The 17,616-nt window shown below is 36.1% G+C and overlaps 1 pseudogene; it reads right to left on the bottom strand.

Annotated features, from left to right (window-relative positions):
- Positions 1-2,164: 2,164 nt before the first annotated feature.
- On the bottom strand, positions 2,165-3,116 carry LOC122141272 (annotated as a pseudogene).
- Between the last annotated feature and the right edge of the window lie 14,500 nt (positions 3,117-17,616).

Here is a 17,616-nt window from a genome sequence, read left to right as displayed (position 1 = left end):
GTTTTGAAGATGAACAAAAGACTTGTGGGTTTGGAACGACATGAGGGTGAGTAATTGATGACAGAATTTAAATTTTTGGGTGAACCAACCTTTAAACTTTTACCTGGAGTGTTCAGAGATATAGAGTACCTTTGCATGGACAACAATAATCAGATTTTAACATGATTAAGACAATACACTAATTAAGAATCTACCTTGTAAACAGAGATTTTTGATTAACTTAATCCGGCTTAAGTCATATTCTAAATTAAATTAAGACGGGGAGTATTCCTATTTTAGTCACATTATTGACGTGCAGTAGACATGTAAACACCTTAATCACATTATTACCGTCGTGTAGGATTTTTCACCGCAGACCTTTTTTTTTGTTTGTTTTTTTTTTTTACGACAGGATACACACACAGCAGTGGTCAACCGTTTGACGGCAAATAAAAGCTTTAACACCACCATCGTCTGTATGCGGTCACCGTGATTTTGCCAAGTAAGACATGTTCCTGGATCAACATCTTTTGATGATCCTGGATCAAACATAATTGTCCAAAAATATAGACTTAACCCAATCTAAACCTAACCCTACCCATAATTTATTCCTAAAATCAATGTGAAAATGATAGCTGATCAACAAGGGTGTAGAAGCACCTAACCCTGATTGTAAACCTAAACCAGATATTTCCTGAAAAGTTATCCCTCAATTCTAATTCATTGATAGGAATGTTGATCCAGGAACAAGAAGGATGTTTATCCAGGAACATGTTGTACTTTGTGAAATCACGCTCACCGTCTGTATGCATGTACAAATACTTGAAGTGTTCATAAAAGTAAAAATGAAACACCCACAACTGTACATAGCATGATCACGAAGATGAACTATATGTTTATATGTGAAATTCTGGAGGGGATGTCGGATGGCGTTGCATGGGGATGTAATGAAGTGTGCCATTAATCGAACTATGAGCAAGCCTTTAACATGTAAAACAGGAACATGAAAGAAATGTTATAAAAGCAACTCATGTAAACACCTTATATAAACAATGTAAAAATCATGTAAACAATCATAATATTGTCTTATTTAGAATAAGGTAAATAATTAGATTACTGATGTCCATGTAACGCAGTTCTATTGCAGTTGTTTGTTAATAATACTACAGTTCTACTGCAGTTGTATTTCAATAGTACTTCAGATGTATTGCAGTAAAACGGCATTAATGCAGTTTTTTAGTGTCCAAAAAACTGCATTTTTCTACATGTAGCAAAAACTGCAGTATTACTTTTTTTTTTTTAAACTGCAGTAATTTTTTGTAAGGGTTAAGGATGTGTTCATGTCCCATAAAGGTGATGCCTGTCTGAATGCCATTTGGTGGCATAGGAACCATTATACTTTAATTGTTTAATACTTTTTCATGGTTTTCTGCAATTTTTGAGGCATAATGAAACAGCTGTACCTAAATACTGTTTGTGCTTTTATGTTGGACTAAATTCAGTTACATTTTAGGCTGTGTACATTTTTATTCATTTTTTGATTTTTATTGTATTAACAACTCAGATGTTTGTGGATAAAATGCATATTGCAATTTTTCTGTCCATAACTATTGTAGTTTTAACTTATTTTATTATATAAATTCAGTTAAATCATCAAACATTTGTATGACTTGGCAGTGACTTGCTTGACCCAAGCTCCGACTTGACTTGAATTGCTTGACATAAGCAGTGACTTGACTCGATTTGCTTGATTCTAACAAAAATTGACTTGGACTTGCTTGACACTTGAAGGTTAAGACTTGAGACTTGCGCATGTGTGACTTACTCCCACCTCTGCCATGATTATCTCCTAAGTTTTATCGTTAAAGATCTTGTTTACCATTTTCCTTGTCTTCATGAGCTTTTATCAGCACATTACGTGACGAAAGTTGCCTTTTGTGCTTGTAATGAGCGAAAATTAACATGCTTTTCTTGTCATTTATTTTCTTTTTTTTAGGTACTGCATGTAGTTTAATACTTTTAAGTAAACAATTCCCATACAAACACCTGATAAATACTGCAAATAGCTTGAGTACAGAATAAAGTTGCAGTGTTTGCAGCATTACAATACTACGACTAAATAAATTTTCACATTCACAAAATCCTTTAAAATCACATTGACTATGATATGCAGATACATAATCTGTTAAAGAATTAGTTTTTTCCTACACCAGAGTTTAACAATCTTTTGTCTGATCTCTTTGGTTTGTAAACCATATACTAAGGGATTTAATCCTGTTGGTACTATGTGAAACATTATACTGGCTAGTTTCCTGCTGTCAGAGTATTCAGGTAAACGATGAAGAAAAATAAAAACAGCTCCAGAGATAAACATAATTAAATATACAGCTAAATGAGTGCTGCAGGTTTTTATGGCTTTGCTGTTCAGTGCTTTGTTTTTGCTGGTTATACATACAGTAGCAATCTTTACATATGTAATTACTATTGATACTGCTGACCGACTGAGTCCAACCACAGTATAAATAATCCAAAGATATTGTTAATAACCACATTTTCACAGGACAGTTTAAACAGTGAGGCATTGTCACAGAAAGGGTTTTCAATTTTATATCTACAGTGAGACAGACGCACAGTTAGGCCCATCATAATTGTCACCAGAAGAAAGGCCAGGCCCCAAGCAAATATTGAGAGTTTAATAACCCTTTTATTGGTCATTATGGCTGTGTATCGCAGTGGATTGCATATAGCCACATATCTGTCAAAGGCCATAATCATCAGCACATAGTGACATGCTGCTGTAAATATATGCACAAAATAAGCTTGAATAACACACTCCACATATGATATATAGCGCTCCGAAGCTTCCTTTAAAATGTCCTGTAGTAAGCGTGGCATAATGACAGTGGTCCCTATTAATATCATTCACTGGCAAGTTACAAAACAGAAAATGCATAGGGTCATGCAGATTCCTCTCTGTTGATATCAGAACTATAAGTCCAATGTTTGAAACCATTGAAAAGACATAAGCCAAGAGGAGTACAATGAAAACAGACTGGGATGACTGAGGTGTAACTTTCAGTCCCTCCACGAGTAGAAAGCTGTGTCTTAATGTCAGGTTGTCCATTTATTGCTGTACACAAAATCTGCAACCAGAATAACAAACATAATTTTATTGACATATCAACAAATCATTAACTTTGTGTTAAATGCACATGACAAAAGAATGGCATTCCCAGTTTCACTTAAATTTGCCACTTTTCTGTGCAAGATCATGTGGAAACTGCATATTCTGTAGGTGCACAGTATACTGCATGTTTTTAACTGTTGTTTTTTCTTTTAAGTTACAGTATGCTGATAAAAATACAAACATTGTGTTTTAACAATTACATTAAAAATTTGTTCTTACACAGATGAAAAAAAAAAACAAATGTGAATAACAGCTCTTATTCAGTTTTACTTTATAAATGTGATTGCAGCATCTTGCCTCTGCCTAATATTATTCCTATAATGATCAGGTCAAACAGTATGACTTGTTTTTCAAATAGTCCTCAAAACAGTTTAATGGCCCCCCAAGCTTTTGTGTGGTGGTTTTATAGAATTCTATCTGACATTGTCATCACTCCACTGGGGAAAAACAATTCATAGCATGTGTTGCTAAGAGCAGCAAGGCTGTTGATTCAGTGTGTTTGTAGCAACAAGTGAAGTTATTGGTTACTAATTGTGCAATATGATTTAAGACCCCAATGATACATTTATTTTCTGTGGACTGTGGCTAAAAATATTTTAGAACAAGGTAGTTACTTTACATATTCACAGATAAAGGTTTTCATATTGAGCAGTCAGCTCAATCAGTATTCATTTTTTCTAATAAATTTAACAGAATCCTTATAAAGGGGTCACATACAGTTTTTTTCTTCCATTTAGCTGAATTAAAAGAACAAAAACTTTAAAGCTGCAAATAACCTTTTTTTATATAGCGCTTTATAACAAAACAGATTGTGGTCAAAGCAACTGAACAACCTTAATTAGGAAAACAGTGTGTCAATAATGCAAAATTACAAGTTAAAGGCAGTTCATCATTGAATTCAGTGATGCCCATCATTCAACTCAGTTCAGTTTAAATAGTATCTGTACAATCATTTGCAATCAGTCAACGATATCGCTGTAAATAAAGTGTCCCCCACTAAGCAAGCCACTGAGGGCGACAGCTCAGTCGGGGGGCCATTTCTCCTCTTCTGGCCAGATGAAACCAGCAGTTAAATTCCAGGCTGCAGCAAAGTCAGATTGTGCAGAAGAATCATCTGTTTCCTGTGGTCTGTCCCGGTGGTCATCTGAGACAAGGTCTTTACAGGGGAACTGTATCTGGGGCTCATCTAGTTGTCCTGGTCTCCACTGTCTTTCAGGGCTGTAGAGGTCCATTCTAGGTGCTGATCCACCATCTGGGCTGGATACGTACAGGATCCAGGTGACTGCAGTGACCATCTGATCTGAATACAGACTGGATCTGGTGGCTACGATGACCTCGAATAAGAGAGAAACAGACTAATATTAAGCGTAGATGCCATTCTCTACTAACGATGTAGCAATATATATCAGGTGTTATTGGAAAGTATTCCCGGTTCCGGTTTTTACCTAATTAATCTAGCCTAAAAATCCTTTAACGGATTTGGATATTAGAAGCATTATTAGTGTGTTATGTGTAGCCAGGTTAAAGAGATAGGTTTTTAATCTAGATTTAAACTGCAAGAGTGTGTCTGCCTCCCGAACAATGTTAGGTAGGATATTCCAGAGTTTAAGGCGCTAAAATAGGAAAAGGATCTGCCGCCGGCAGTAATTTTGATATTCTAGGTATTATCAATTGCCAGAGTTTTGAGAACGCAGTGGACTTGGAGGACTATAATTTAACAAGAGCTTGTTCAAATACTGAGTGCTATACCCATTCAGGGCTTTATAAGTAATAAGCAAGATTTTAAAATCTATACAATGTTTAATAGGGAGCCCAGTGCAGTGTTGACAGCACCGGCTAATATGGTCATACTTCCTGGTTCTAGTAAGAACTCTACAGTCGTGGCCAAAAGTTTTGAGAATTACATAAATATTAGTTTTCAAAAAGTTTGCTGCTAAACTGCTTTTAGATCTTGGTTTCAGTTGTTTCTATGATGTACTGAAATATAATTACAAGCACTTCATATGTTTCCAAAGGCTTTTTATCGACAATTACATGACATTTATGCAAAGAGTCAGTATTTGCAGTGTTGGCCCTTCTTTTTCAGGACCTCTGCAATTCGACTGGGCATGCTCTCAATCAACTTCTGGGCCAAATCCTGACTGATAGCAACCCATTCTTTCATAATAACTTCCTTGGAGTTTGTCAGAATTAGTGGGTTTTTGTTTGTCCACCCGCCTCTTGAGGATTGACCACAAGTTCTCAATGGGATTAAGATCTGGGGAGTTCCCAGCCATGGACCCAAAATTTCAACATTCTGGTCCCCCCGAGCCACTTAGTTATCACTTTTTGCCTTATGGCACGGTGCTCCATCGTGCTGGAAAATGCATTGTTCTTCACCAAACTGTGTGTTGGATTGTTGGAAGAAGTTGCTGTTGGAGGGTGGTTTGGTACCATTCTTTTATTCATAGCTGTTTTTTTGGGCAGAATTGTGAGTGAGCCCACTCTCTTGGATGAGAAGCAACCCCACATGAATGGTGTCAGGATGCTTTACTGTTGGCATGACACAGGACTGATGGTAGCGCTCACCTTTTCTTCTCCGGACAAGCCTTTTTTTTTTCCCAATGCCCCAAACAATCGGAAAGGGCTTCATCGGAAAATATGACTTTGCCCCAGTCCTCGGCAGTCCATTCACTATACTTTCTGCAGAAGATCAATCTGTCCCTGATGTTTTTTTTTTTGGAGAGAAGTGGCTTCTTTGCTGCCCTTCTTGACACCAGGCATCTTCCAAAAGTCTTCGCCTCACTGTGTGTGCAGATGCGCTCACACCTGCCTGCTGCCATTCCTGAGCAAGCTCTGCACTGGTGGCACTCCGATCCCGCAGCTGAATCCTCTTTAGGAGACGATCCTGGCGGTTGCTGGACTTTCTTGGACGCCCTGAAGCGTTCTTTACAAGAATTGAACCTCTTTCCTTGAAGTTCTTGATGAACCTATAAATGTTGATTTAGGGTGCAATCTTAGTAGCCACAATATCCTTGCCTGTGAAGCCATTTTTTATGCAACGCAATGATGGATGCACGCGTTTTCTTTTCAGGTCACCATGGTTAACAATGGAAGAACAATGATTTCAAGCATCACCCTCCTTTTAACATGTCAAGTCTGCCATTCTAACCCAAATCAGCCTGACATAATGATATGCAGCCTTGTGCTCATCAACATTCTCACCTGAGTTAACAAGATGATTACTGAAATGATCTCAGCAGGTCCTTTAATGACAGCAATGAAATGCAATGGAAAGGTTCTTTTTGGGATTAAGTTAATTTTCATGGCAAAGAAGGACTATGCAATTCATCTGATCACTCTTCATAACATTCTGGAGTATATGCAAATTGCTATTATAAAACTTAACGCAAGCAGCAACTTTTCCAATTTCCGATATTTATGTAATTCTCAAAAACTTTTGGCCACGACTGTAGCTGCTGAATTTTGGACTATCTGGAGTTTGTTTATTAAGCGTGCAGAACAACCACCCAATAAGGCATTACAATAATCTAACCTTGAGGTCATAAACACATGGATTAACATTTCTGCATTTGAAAATGAGAGCATAGGTCGTAATTTTGATATGTTTTTGAGTTGGAAAATGCAGTTTTACAAATGCTAGAAATGTGGCTTTCTAAGGAAAGATTGCTATCAAATAGCACACCTAGGTTCCTAACTGAGGGCGAAGAATTGAGAAAGCAGCCATCAAGTCTTATACAGCGTTCTAGGTTATTACATGCAGAGTTTTTAGGTCCTATAATTAACATCTGTTTTTTTCAGAATTTAGCAGTAAGACATTACTCGTCATCCAGTTTTTTTATATCGACTATGCATTCCGTTAGTTTTTCAAATTGGTATGTTTCGCCGGGCCGCAAAATAATATAGAGCTGAGTATCATCAGCATAACAGTGAAAGCTAACACTGTGTTTCCTGATGACATCTCCCAAGGGTAACATGTAAAGCGTGAAGAGTAACGGCCCTAGTACTGAGCCTTGAGGTACTCCATACTGCACTTGTGATCGATATTATACCTCTTCATTCACTGCTACAAATTGATGGCGGTCAAATAAGTTTGATTTAAACCATACTAATGCACTTCCATAAATGCCAACAAAGTTTTCTAGTCTATGCAAAAGAATGTTGTGGTCAATAGTGTCGAACACAGTGCTAAGATCCAATAGCAATAATAGAGAGATACAACCACAATCAGATGATAAGAGCAGGACATTTGTAACTCTAAGGAGAGCAGTCTCAGTAATATGATACGGTCTAAATCCTGACTGGAAATCCTCACAGATACCATTTGTTTTCTAAGGAGGAATATAATTGTGAGAATACTGCCTTTTCTAGTATCTTGGACAGAAAAGGGAGATTCGAGATTGGTCTGTAATTAACCCTCTGGGGTCTAAGGGGTTTTGGGGGCCTGGAGAAGTTTTGACATCCCCTGACTTTTGTGCTTTTTTCAGTTGCTTATAAACATATACATTGCTAAAGTCTAATAACACTGTATTCAGTACAAACTGGGCTACAATAATATGTAAATAGCATGTATGTACATGATTGTGTTTTTGAGAAAACAGCGTTTATGCATGGTTAGTGAAAAACTACAATTTTGAAGTTACTGAAATAAGGTCATAAAACACCTAGAGAACATTTGTTCAAGAGACTGTCAAACATGGACATTGTAGCCTAGAATTTTTGCTTCAAAATGATGTGAAAATCATCTTGTTTACTCGCTCACAGAAAACAATAGATTGATTTAAATTTCCTAAGATACTTTTTGTTTCGAAAGGGCATATGTGAGTAGGAGTGATTGACCATCAAAATTAGTTGATTCACACCTGAGAAGATAAAGGCCCACATAATGAGCTGCATAATGAGCCTTGCAGCCAGGTGTGTGACTGAGAGGGAAGAGTTACAATAAAGAATGTGAGGACAAAATAAATGTATATATTTTTATGTTTGTAGTTTATTTAGAATATATTTAATTATCCCACAAAATAACTTGAGATTCACTTGCGAGTGCAGTTAAACAGTTTATTAGAAACAATCAAAGATGACTTTCAAAGCTGAATTTTTAGCACCATTACTCCAGTCACACGATTCTTTAGAAATCATTCTAATAATCAGATTTGCTATTAAAAAAAAAAAAAAAAAAACATTTGTTATTATTATTATTATAATTGTTATTATTAATGTGAAAGATTGGACATCGCGTTGTTTTCATATGGATTACTTTATCACAGAATATTTGTTTTTGATAAGACTTGTTTGGTTTAAAAGTAGACATGTCAAGCTTTCTATAGATATCTCTCTCATGTCTCTTTGATGAGTATTTGCTGAGTTACAATTCATTTTAAGGAATACCATACACACCTGCATTTAAATGTGGCTGCATTTAAAATTGTATGAAAGCAAGTAAAGAAGGCTCCCTTTAAATTCACTGACGTTGTCAATTAATGAAGCTCTTTTTTACATTGTGTGCATTTTGTTGATTATAATGAGAACTTGAGTTTAAACGTGAGGATGCTTTATTAATCCGTCTATTCTTTAGAGTTTTAAGGATTTAGCTAAATCGTGCAGGTTTAATTTATTCGTTTCTTGTTTTAATTAGACCTAAATAATGAGAGCAAAATTATACAGTGCCTCACATTTTACTAAAATAAAGGAATTCATTTATAAAACACGCAACAATTTCTTAATCAGTGTACAGACAGATATCTTTTTCCCAAGAAGTTATCTGTCAAAATAAAGGACAGGTAACGAATAACAAAGTAGTGCATGACAAAAATGCATGCTGTTTTATTAAAGGAATTTTAAAATATATGATTAAAAATGTATTTGTGACAAATATAGGCCTAGTATGTGGAAATATTGACATTTTGCATATAAATCCATGTAGCCTAGCTCACTAAAATAGGCTACCACTTTTAATGCTCTGATTCAAAGTAAACCACCATTTCTTTAGGATAATATAACACAATTCATATTATATAAATAATACTGCACACCTATTAAATGTTTCAAATCTAAAATATGGTGTAAATACTAAGAGAAAATATAAGCACAGGCTCATAGGCTTGACATTTATCCTGCTTGAATTCATTGTAAGAATCGCACATAACTTCATAAGTACTAAAATTTCATCTGTGAATATTCAATATTTTAACTACAGTGTTTTTCTTTCCATTTTCCCTGACTGCAGCAGTCAAATGTAACACATCGGCGAGGCAAAGCTGACGGCTATTTGCGAAAATGTGCTTTGACGCACTTGTCTGACAACTTGTGATTAAAGAGCCTCTCAGTGGTCAAAAGCTGTATATATAAATAGATAGATACAGTAGGTGGCCAACCAAAATGAGCTTTTTGCTCCCGTGAGTGCCGCCGCGTCTGCAAAGTGCATTTGCAGATTTTGACCGCTGAGTGGCGCTTTAAGTTTGGTTATATTTTTAAGTTATCAAACAATCGCATCAACAGAGCTGGGTAGTATCGGATTACATGTAATCTGGATTACGTAATCAGATTCCAAAACTCAAGTACTTGTAATTAGAGTAAACTACTTTTTTAAATTGAATCAGAATTATTAAAATAATCAGACTACAGTTACTTTTTTATGGATTACATGATTACATATTATTTACACAATGGTAATAAATTGTTCACAATTCATTGATTCTCCTAAGTTTCCTTATATTCCTTAACATTTATATTTTTTTCCTAATAAACCTGCTGCTTATATACGTTTGTGATTCTTCAAGTTTTTCCGGTGGAGAGGGGAAGGGGTATCAGAATCGCGCTCAGAAGAAATCAGCAACAAGATAATGTAAAATGGAGGGGAACGCAGTCTTTAATCACTGGATGTACAGACATGATTTCATTTTTAAAGAAAGACACAGGCAAAAATGTCACTGCCTACCATGGATTAATTTGCTGTCCACAGAAATCTTTGACCTAGCAAAGTTATTGCTGGGAATTTCATGTTCTTTAATTGATTTTTCTTTTAAAAATTTTTTTTAAATGTGTGACTGTGGGTTAAAAAAAAAATACATTATATACTTAGGAACAGAATCTGGGCCTAATCTAGGCTATGTTGTTAACTATTTACAAGGTTTGTGTATGTTTTTATCCGTTTTTTTTTTTTTTTTTCATTGCATCTGAAAATTACTTTGTGCATCACATTCACTCCGCGCACTCTGGAGCAGACCTGTCTCTTGCGTTGCTCGGCTGTGGACGATTTAAAAATGTTTAATATAAAGGTTGCTGTCCCATTTTATACAGGAATTGTTAATTAAAAAAAAAGTAAAAAAGTCAAATTATATTGTTAGTTTTATGCTGACATGCAATCAAGGTCTTCGGATACTATACAAGATACAAGTTCATTTAGGCTATTTAACATGCACTGTGACATTTTACCGTTTCAACTTATAAACTCCTTAAGATTTTAAAGTCAGTTTAATAGTAATGAAATTCAAGTTGAATCTAGTATAAAAAAAGGTTTTAATTGCTTAAATTACTTCTATGAATTAATAAGTTAGCATGACTTTTCATCATAGCATTTTTTACAAGCTGTATTCATTTTCCGAAACCAAGCACCCACTTTTTTCTTTTTTAAATCTATTATTCCCTCGCATATCTCCTACAACGGGGATTTTTTTTTTTATTTTTTTGAGCAGGGAGTCAAAAGATAATTACATCATCATTAGAGTTGCCAGTTAACTTCAGAAATTGAAAATAAGGGCTAATTGAGATTCTTTCTTTTATTCTTTATTTATAAGTGTTTATTCTTTAAGAAAATAAGGTACAGAATAATGGACGATCCAAATATTTGTGATAATATATTTTTAATAATATAGGCCTATATCTGCCTGCAGTTAAAAAGTTATCATATTTGTTTTGCTTCAACAATATAGGCTACAATTATTCTAAAAAAAAAAATAATAATAATAATAATAATAATTAAATAAATAAAAAAAAGCCATCGGCATGAGAAAATTTTACCATTATAGAATTGGGGTAGTAATTTAAGATGTGAAAATACTGTGAAATTACAAATGGTATGGGATTTTAAAGCATAACAATTGAAAGTCTATGAAATTTTAGGATTTGTACTTCAATATAATGAGGTCCAAGTTTAAGAGTAGCCTACACTAGGTTTATTTATTTATTTATATATTTTTTAACTCTCTATTTAACAGCATTAACTTACAATGAAATACCTCTTCCTTCAGGTAGACTGAATGTTTTTCTGCCTTGCTAAATGTTGGGCTCATGATCAATGAGCTGTAATCGCTCAAACTGATTTAGTAAAGTCAAACCGCGGACGGTGAAGCTGGGTCAGTGAACGCGAGAAGTGCGCTGTGAGGCGGGAGCAGCTGATGGAGGATTCCGCTTGGTCTTAAAGCCTTCCTCAAATGCTTACGTTCACAAATAATGATTTACGTAAAAATAATGATTAATTATCAACTGATAATTTGTTTTTATTATGGTCTTGTGAAAATAATAATATGGGCTGTGAGAAAATAATGAATAAAAAGAGTACAGCTGCTGTAAGTGCAGGCATGGTTCAACCCAGTAACATGACGACACACCGTTCCTCACAGCCAAAAAACAGACCAAATTCAGTTCAGCTGGAGGGGGTTGGGGGGTAGTTCTGTATAGCTTGTGGGGGTCGAGATAAAGGTGTGAATTTCTTGCTCTTTCATATGGACAGTGTCTTATGAGGCTTTCAAACTTGCAGAACAGGTTTGGATAGGACGAATGCCTGTCGCTTTGGTTTTAGAATAACGTTGAAGAAAGGTTTTGATCCACTTCAAATGTTGACTACTGTATAGCGCATCTGTCTCTCAGAATGTAGCCTATTCATAAACAATATATTGAACCATCTTTTTATGTTTTTCTAAATCCCAAACAGAGTCCAGACATCAGTAAAGTATCCGTCTATGAACATGTTTTATAGGCTGTTTTAGATTTGGGAAATACACATGCGTTACAGACGTGACAAAAAACATTTTGGAGTTTTTAGAGAAATTATATATATTTTGTTTGTTTGTTTGTTTGTTTTTGTTGTATTTACAATGCACAAACCAGAAGCAAGAATATCTGCAGAGAAGGGTTTGCCATTCTCAAAACATAAAATATAAATTTAATTTAAATTTTCATTCTTGTGTTTCAGAGGAAAAATCAGTGTTAAGACATCTCTCCATTACGGACCGTTCTGAAAGCAGAATTTATGCAAACGCGTATAAAATGCTTTAAAAACTTTAACAGAGACGTCTAGAGGGTATTTAATAGGTCTGCCCCCACGTAAGATTTTTCTAGTTACTAGTTGTTCATTTGTCAGTTGCAAACTAATCACAGGTTTATATTAAATTTACATCTATAATCCATAATGAGCCTTAATATATTCCACGCTCAAACACATGCATTAAGTTTGCCACAAAGCACAGGCAGAAGTAGCCTAATAATTGTGAAAAAGGAGGCATTTAAATCAGGCTCTCTCCACATGGATGATTTCTTGTCGGCTGCAAGATGAAATTCACAGTGCTGGCTCTCTCCACATGGATGAGCCTTTAGAGAGAAATTCAACCTAAAAGATTACATAATGCTTTCATTCTGAATTGATTCGTTTAAAAGACATTTCAAGCTTTCTGTAGATATATTTCTTATGTATGTGAGACACCCCAATTTTAAGTTAATTCATTATCAGTAAAAAATTCAATTGATCGAGAGGGCGCCTCCCTGTCATGAATGCGCATTAATAATTTTCGCACAAATACTTGAATATGACTAATAGTTCACATTTTGCATATGCATTACAAAATAAATAATTTTTACATGCAATTATCCAAAATAAAACCAAACAAGATTTGTAATGAAGATAAAATATGTAGATAAATAAGTATAAATGCTGCGCATGCACTCAGCATCACTCGCACTGCGCAAATCTTGCACTCTGATATTTTACACAACTGCATTTAAATGCGGCTGCAATTTATTTATTTTATATTTTTACTTTACTTAAATTATATGAAAGCAAGTAAAGAAGGCTCCCTTTAAAATCATTGAAGTTGTCAATTAATGAAGCTCTTACATTTTGTGTATTTTGTTGATTATAATGAGAGAACTTGAGTTTAAACGTGAGGACGTTTTATTAATCCGTCCATTCTTTAGAGTTTCAATGATTTAGTTAATGTAACGCTACGCCAGCAGAGGGAGCTCTCACCTGAGTATTGACTGTTCACCGCTCCCTCTGCTTCTACAGTCATTTCCTGTTTGGGACTATTTAACATGAGTCAGCATGTTACTTCACTGCGAAGTATTGCCAGTTTACCTGCCTTACCGAGCGTTTTCCTTGTGATTATTCTGACTGCCTGTTTGTTTACAATTCTGCCTGTTTCCTCGTTCACGTCTCTTGGATTGCCTCATTGGATTTACTGCATGATTGGACTGATGTTTGTGTTTGACCTGTTTGCCTGCCTACTCGTCTCTGCCTATTGGATTACCCCTGTGCATGTTGAAAGATCGGACTGCCATTACGGTACTGACACTTTGCCTGGTTTCACGACTCTGATTGTAAGACCTTCCCTTAATAAACTCCTCCAAATGGATTCTCATACTGCCTCAGCCTCGTCGTTACAGAATACTTCGCCACAACTGAATCCAGCAGAAGTTACTAACATGCAAGCGGCGTTCGCTTATCAAAGTGAAGTATTAAAGGGGTACCAAGATCAGTTGGGTAAACTTCAAGCAGTCAACGAGCACTTGACGAGCTACATCCAGTCACTTCCATCAACCATGCCTAGAGTGGTAAGTTTTGCACTACCCGATAAATTTGATGGTTCTGCTGATCGATGTAGGGGCTTTGTTCGTCAAGAGAAGATTTATTTCGACAACCAGGAAGACAAGTTTAACTCTGACGAAAAGAAATGTGCCGTCATGATGTCCTTGTTGTCTGGAAAGGCGATTGACTGGGCTGCAGGTGTTTGGGTTACTGACATGCAATTCAGACGATCCTTTGACTATTTCCTGCAACAACTTCAAGAAGTGTTTGAATATCCCGCAGGGGGCAAGGATATATCAACTCAACTTCTGCAAATGTCGCAAGGAAACAGAGCAGCTGCAGAGTACGCCATCTTGTTTCGCACCCTCGCTGTTCAGAGTGGGTGGAATGTTTCTCTAAAAGCCGTGTTCCAGAGAAGCCTCAACACTGATCTTCAGGCAGAACTGGTATGTAAAGGAGAAAATTCCTCGTTTACCGACTTTGTCACGCTTGAAATCAAGATGGATAATTTAATGAGACAGACTCCGCGAGGAAGGTATGTGAGGGAGACACCGCCTGTTATCCCAACGGTGATTCAAGCTATACCTACCGATACCGCCAATTCAGGGGAGAACCCATGCAAGTGAACTTTACCAAACTCTCTGAAAGTGAACGAGCAAGGCGACGCCATCTCCATCTCTGTTTCTACTGTGGTGAACCAGGCCATCGTTGCCAGAGATGCCCACACAAGGCCCAGAACCCCATTATGGTAAATATGGAACACTTGTCATTACCTAATAATCAATCCTTCAAACTTCCCCTTACCTTGAAAATGGAAGAACTGTCCATATATCATTAACAGCAATGATCGTATAACTTACCCGTCCAACCATGTTACCCACCCATTAAGATCAAACCCATCAACGACACAGCAATCGGAACTGGAATAATTCAGCAAACCAAGACCCTTACATTGCAAGCAGGATTATTTCACCAGGAGTCCATATCCCTCTACGTCGTTAACTCCCCTAAGCATTAAGTCATCCTAGGATTCCCATGGCTGTCCGTTCATGACCCCGTCCTGTCCTGGCATCAGGGTGAGTTGACAAAGTGGTCAGCCTTTTATGAAAGTCACTGTTTCTCGTCAGTTCCCCAGCCTTGCTATATCACTAGTATTGAAAGTCCCACGAGTGCCAAGACTGTCAGTTTTCCCCCCTGTTATGATGACCTAGCAGAGTTCTTTAGCAAAACTAAGGCAACACAATTACCACCTCATCGTCCCTGGGACTGTAGTATTGATTTACTCCCCAATGCCATGCCTCCCAAGAGTCGTGTTTACCCATTGTCTCGAACTGAATCCCAAGCCATGGAGGATTATGTTGAGGAAGCCCTGAGTTCCGGACTTATCCGACCTTCCACTTCTCCAGCTGCAGCAGGGTTCTTCTTTGTGGAAAAAAAGGACGGAGGACTCGGGCCCTGTATTGATTATCGAGGATTAAACAATGTCACAATAAAATTCCGCTACCCTTTGCCAATGTTCCCTCTAAGCTGCGCGCGCGCGCTGCCGCGCAGAAGAAATAATGTGCCGCGCACACGCATAAATGAGTTGGGAAAGCTATTTGCGAAAGCGAATGAATTGCAATGCTCGGGTAAACCGCTATAGAGTTGATATCACGATAGAGTTAGAACCGGTGAATGCGGTTTGCAGTTTCATAGAAAGGGAATGATGTGCGCCAAATGAGTCGCTGTTGAAACCGAATATTTTAATGGTTGCGTAGCCTACGAAATAGCTCAACTCGAGAGCCGACGCGAACGCAATGACATGTGAAATAAAACGTCATGTATTAAAGAAGAGTGGCTTGATTAAGTGCTGGAAACAGCGGATGATGGGCAAAGAACGGTAACAAAACTCAGAGACATTTGGTGTAGTGTGCAAACTGTACATCATAGGGATGTTTAGATAGCTATAGAAGAATTGACGTTCACGTTCACGTTTTTTTTTTATATATTTAACTTACAGATCTCAGTTTAAATGCTTCAGTTTCTATTCTATTCTATTCTATTCTATTCTATCAGTTTAAATGCTTCAGTTTGTTTTGATATTATATTATGTTAGGCCTAAATTATTAACCTAATAAATAATTTGACCTTGTTTTTTAATGGAGTCTCTGCTCATCAAGGATGTATTTATTTTATCGAAAATACAGAAGAAAAAAATAGTAATATTGTGAAACATTATTTCAATTTCTAATATTGGTTTCCTGTTTTAATATACTTTAAAACATAATTTATTCCCGTGGAGCAAAGCTGAATTTTCAGCATCATTACTCCAGCCTTCAGTGTCATATTATCCTTCAGAAATCATTCTAATATGCTGATTTATTATCAGTGATGAATCTGTTGTGCTGCTTAATATTTTTTTGGAACGTTTTACTTTTTTCTTTGATTCTTAGATTAATAAAAAAGTTAAAAAGAACAGCATTTATTCAAAATAGAAATCTTTTCTAAAAATATTTCTTTATCACTTTTTATCCATTTAACACATTCTTGCTGAATAAAAGTATTAATTTCTTTAAAAAAAGAAAAAAAAAAATATTGACCACAAACATTTTAGTAGTGTACATTGTAACACAAAATTTCTATTTTGAATAAACACTGTCCTTTTTAACTTTTTATTTATCAAAGAATCCCGAAAAAATATCACAAGTCCCAAAAAAATATTATGCAGCACAACTGTTTCCAACATTGATTATAAATCAGCATATTACAATGACTTCTGAAGTATCATGTGACACCGAAGACTGGAGAAATGATGCTGAAAATTGCTTTGCTTCATAGGAATAAATTATATTTTAAAGTATATTAAAATAGAAAACTTATTTTAAATTGCAATAATATTTCACAAGATTATTTTGTGAAATAATATTCAATATTTTTATCAAATAGATACAGCCTTGATGAGCATAAGAAACTTATTTAATAGACATTATTGATCCCAAACTTTTGAATGGCAGTGTATTATACTGTGTGTATATATATATATATATATATATATATGTTTTCTCAGGTAATCTAAAATGTACATCATTTAGTCACGGGTCAAATTAAATACAAATAGCACATTAAAGTTAAAAGTTACACACTTTTTTTTTTTGTGCACGCTGTACATGTCTGTTATAAAGAATGTTTTTGCCCAGCAAGAAAAAAAATCAGGGGGAACAATCCACACAAAGTCAAAAAAGAAAACAAATTATAAAAAACAACGCCCTTTGCCATTGGTTCCTTCAGCTCTGGAACAGCTCCGTGAAGCAAGGATATACACCAAACTAGACCTACGAAGTGCATAAAACCTCATTCGAATCAAAGAGGGCGACGAATGGAAGACTGCCTTCCTCACCACTAGAGGGCACTATGAGTATCAGGTCATGCCATATGGACTTTCCAACGCACCTGCTGTTTTCCAGTCCTTCATAAATGAAATCTTCTGTGACTTGCTGAACCAGTACATAATTGCCTACATTGATGACATTCTCATCTACTCCAAGTCTGAAGCAGAACATTGTTAACCATGTCAAGACCGTCCTCACTCGGCTCCTGAAGAATCACCTGTACGTCAAGGCAGAGAAATGTGAGTTTCACGTCAAGCAGACAACGTTCCTGGGTTATCACA

Source organism: Cyprinus carpio, chromosome B21, assembly GCF_018340385.1.
Source record: "Cyprinus carpio isolate SPL01 chromosome B21, ASM1834038v1, whole genome shotgun sequence".
Taxonomy (NCBI): domain Eukaryota; kingdom Metazoa; phylum Chordata; class Actinopteri; order Cypriniformes; family Cyprinidae; genus Cyprinus; species Cyprinus carpio.
The sequence above is the reverse complement of the archived record's forward strand: the minus strand, read 5'-3'. Positions and strand labels throughout refer to the sequence as shown.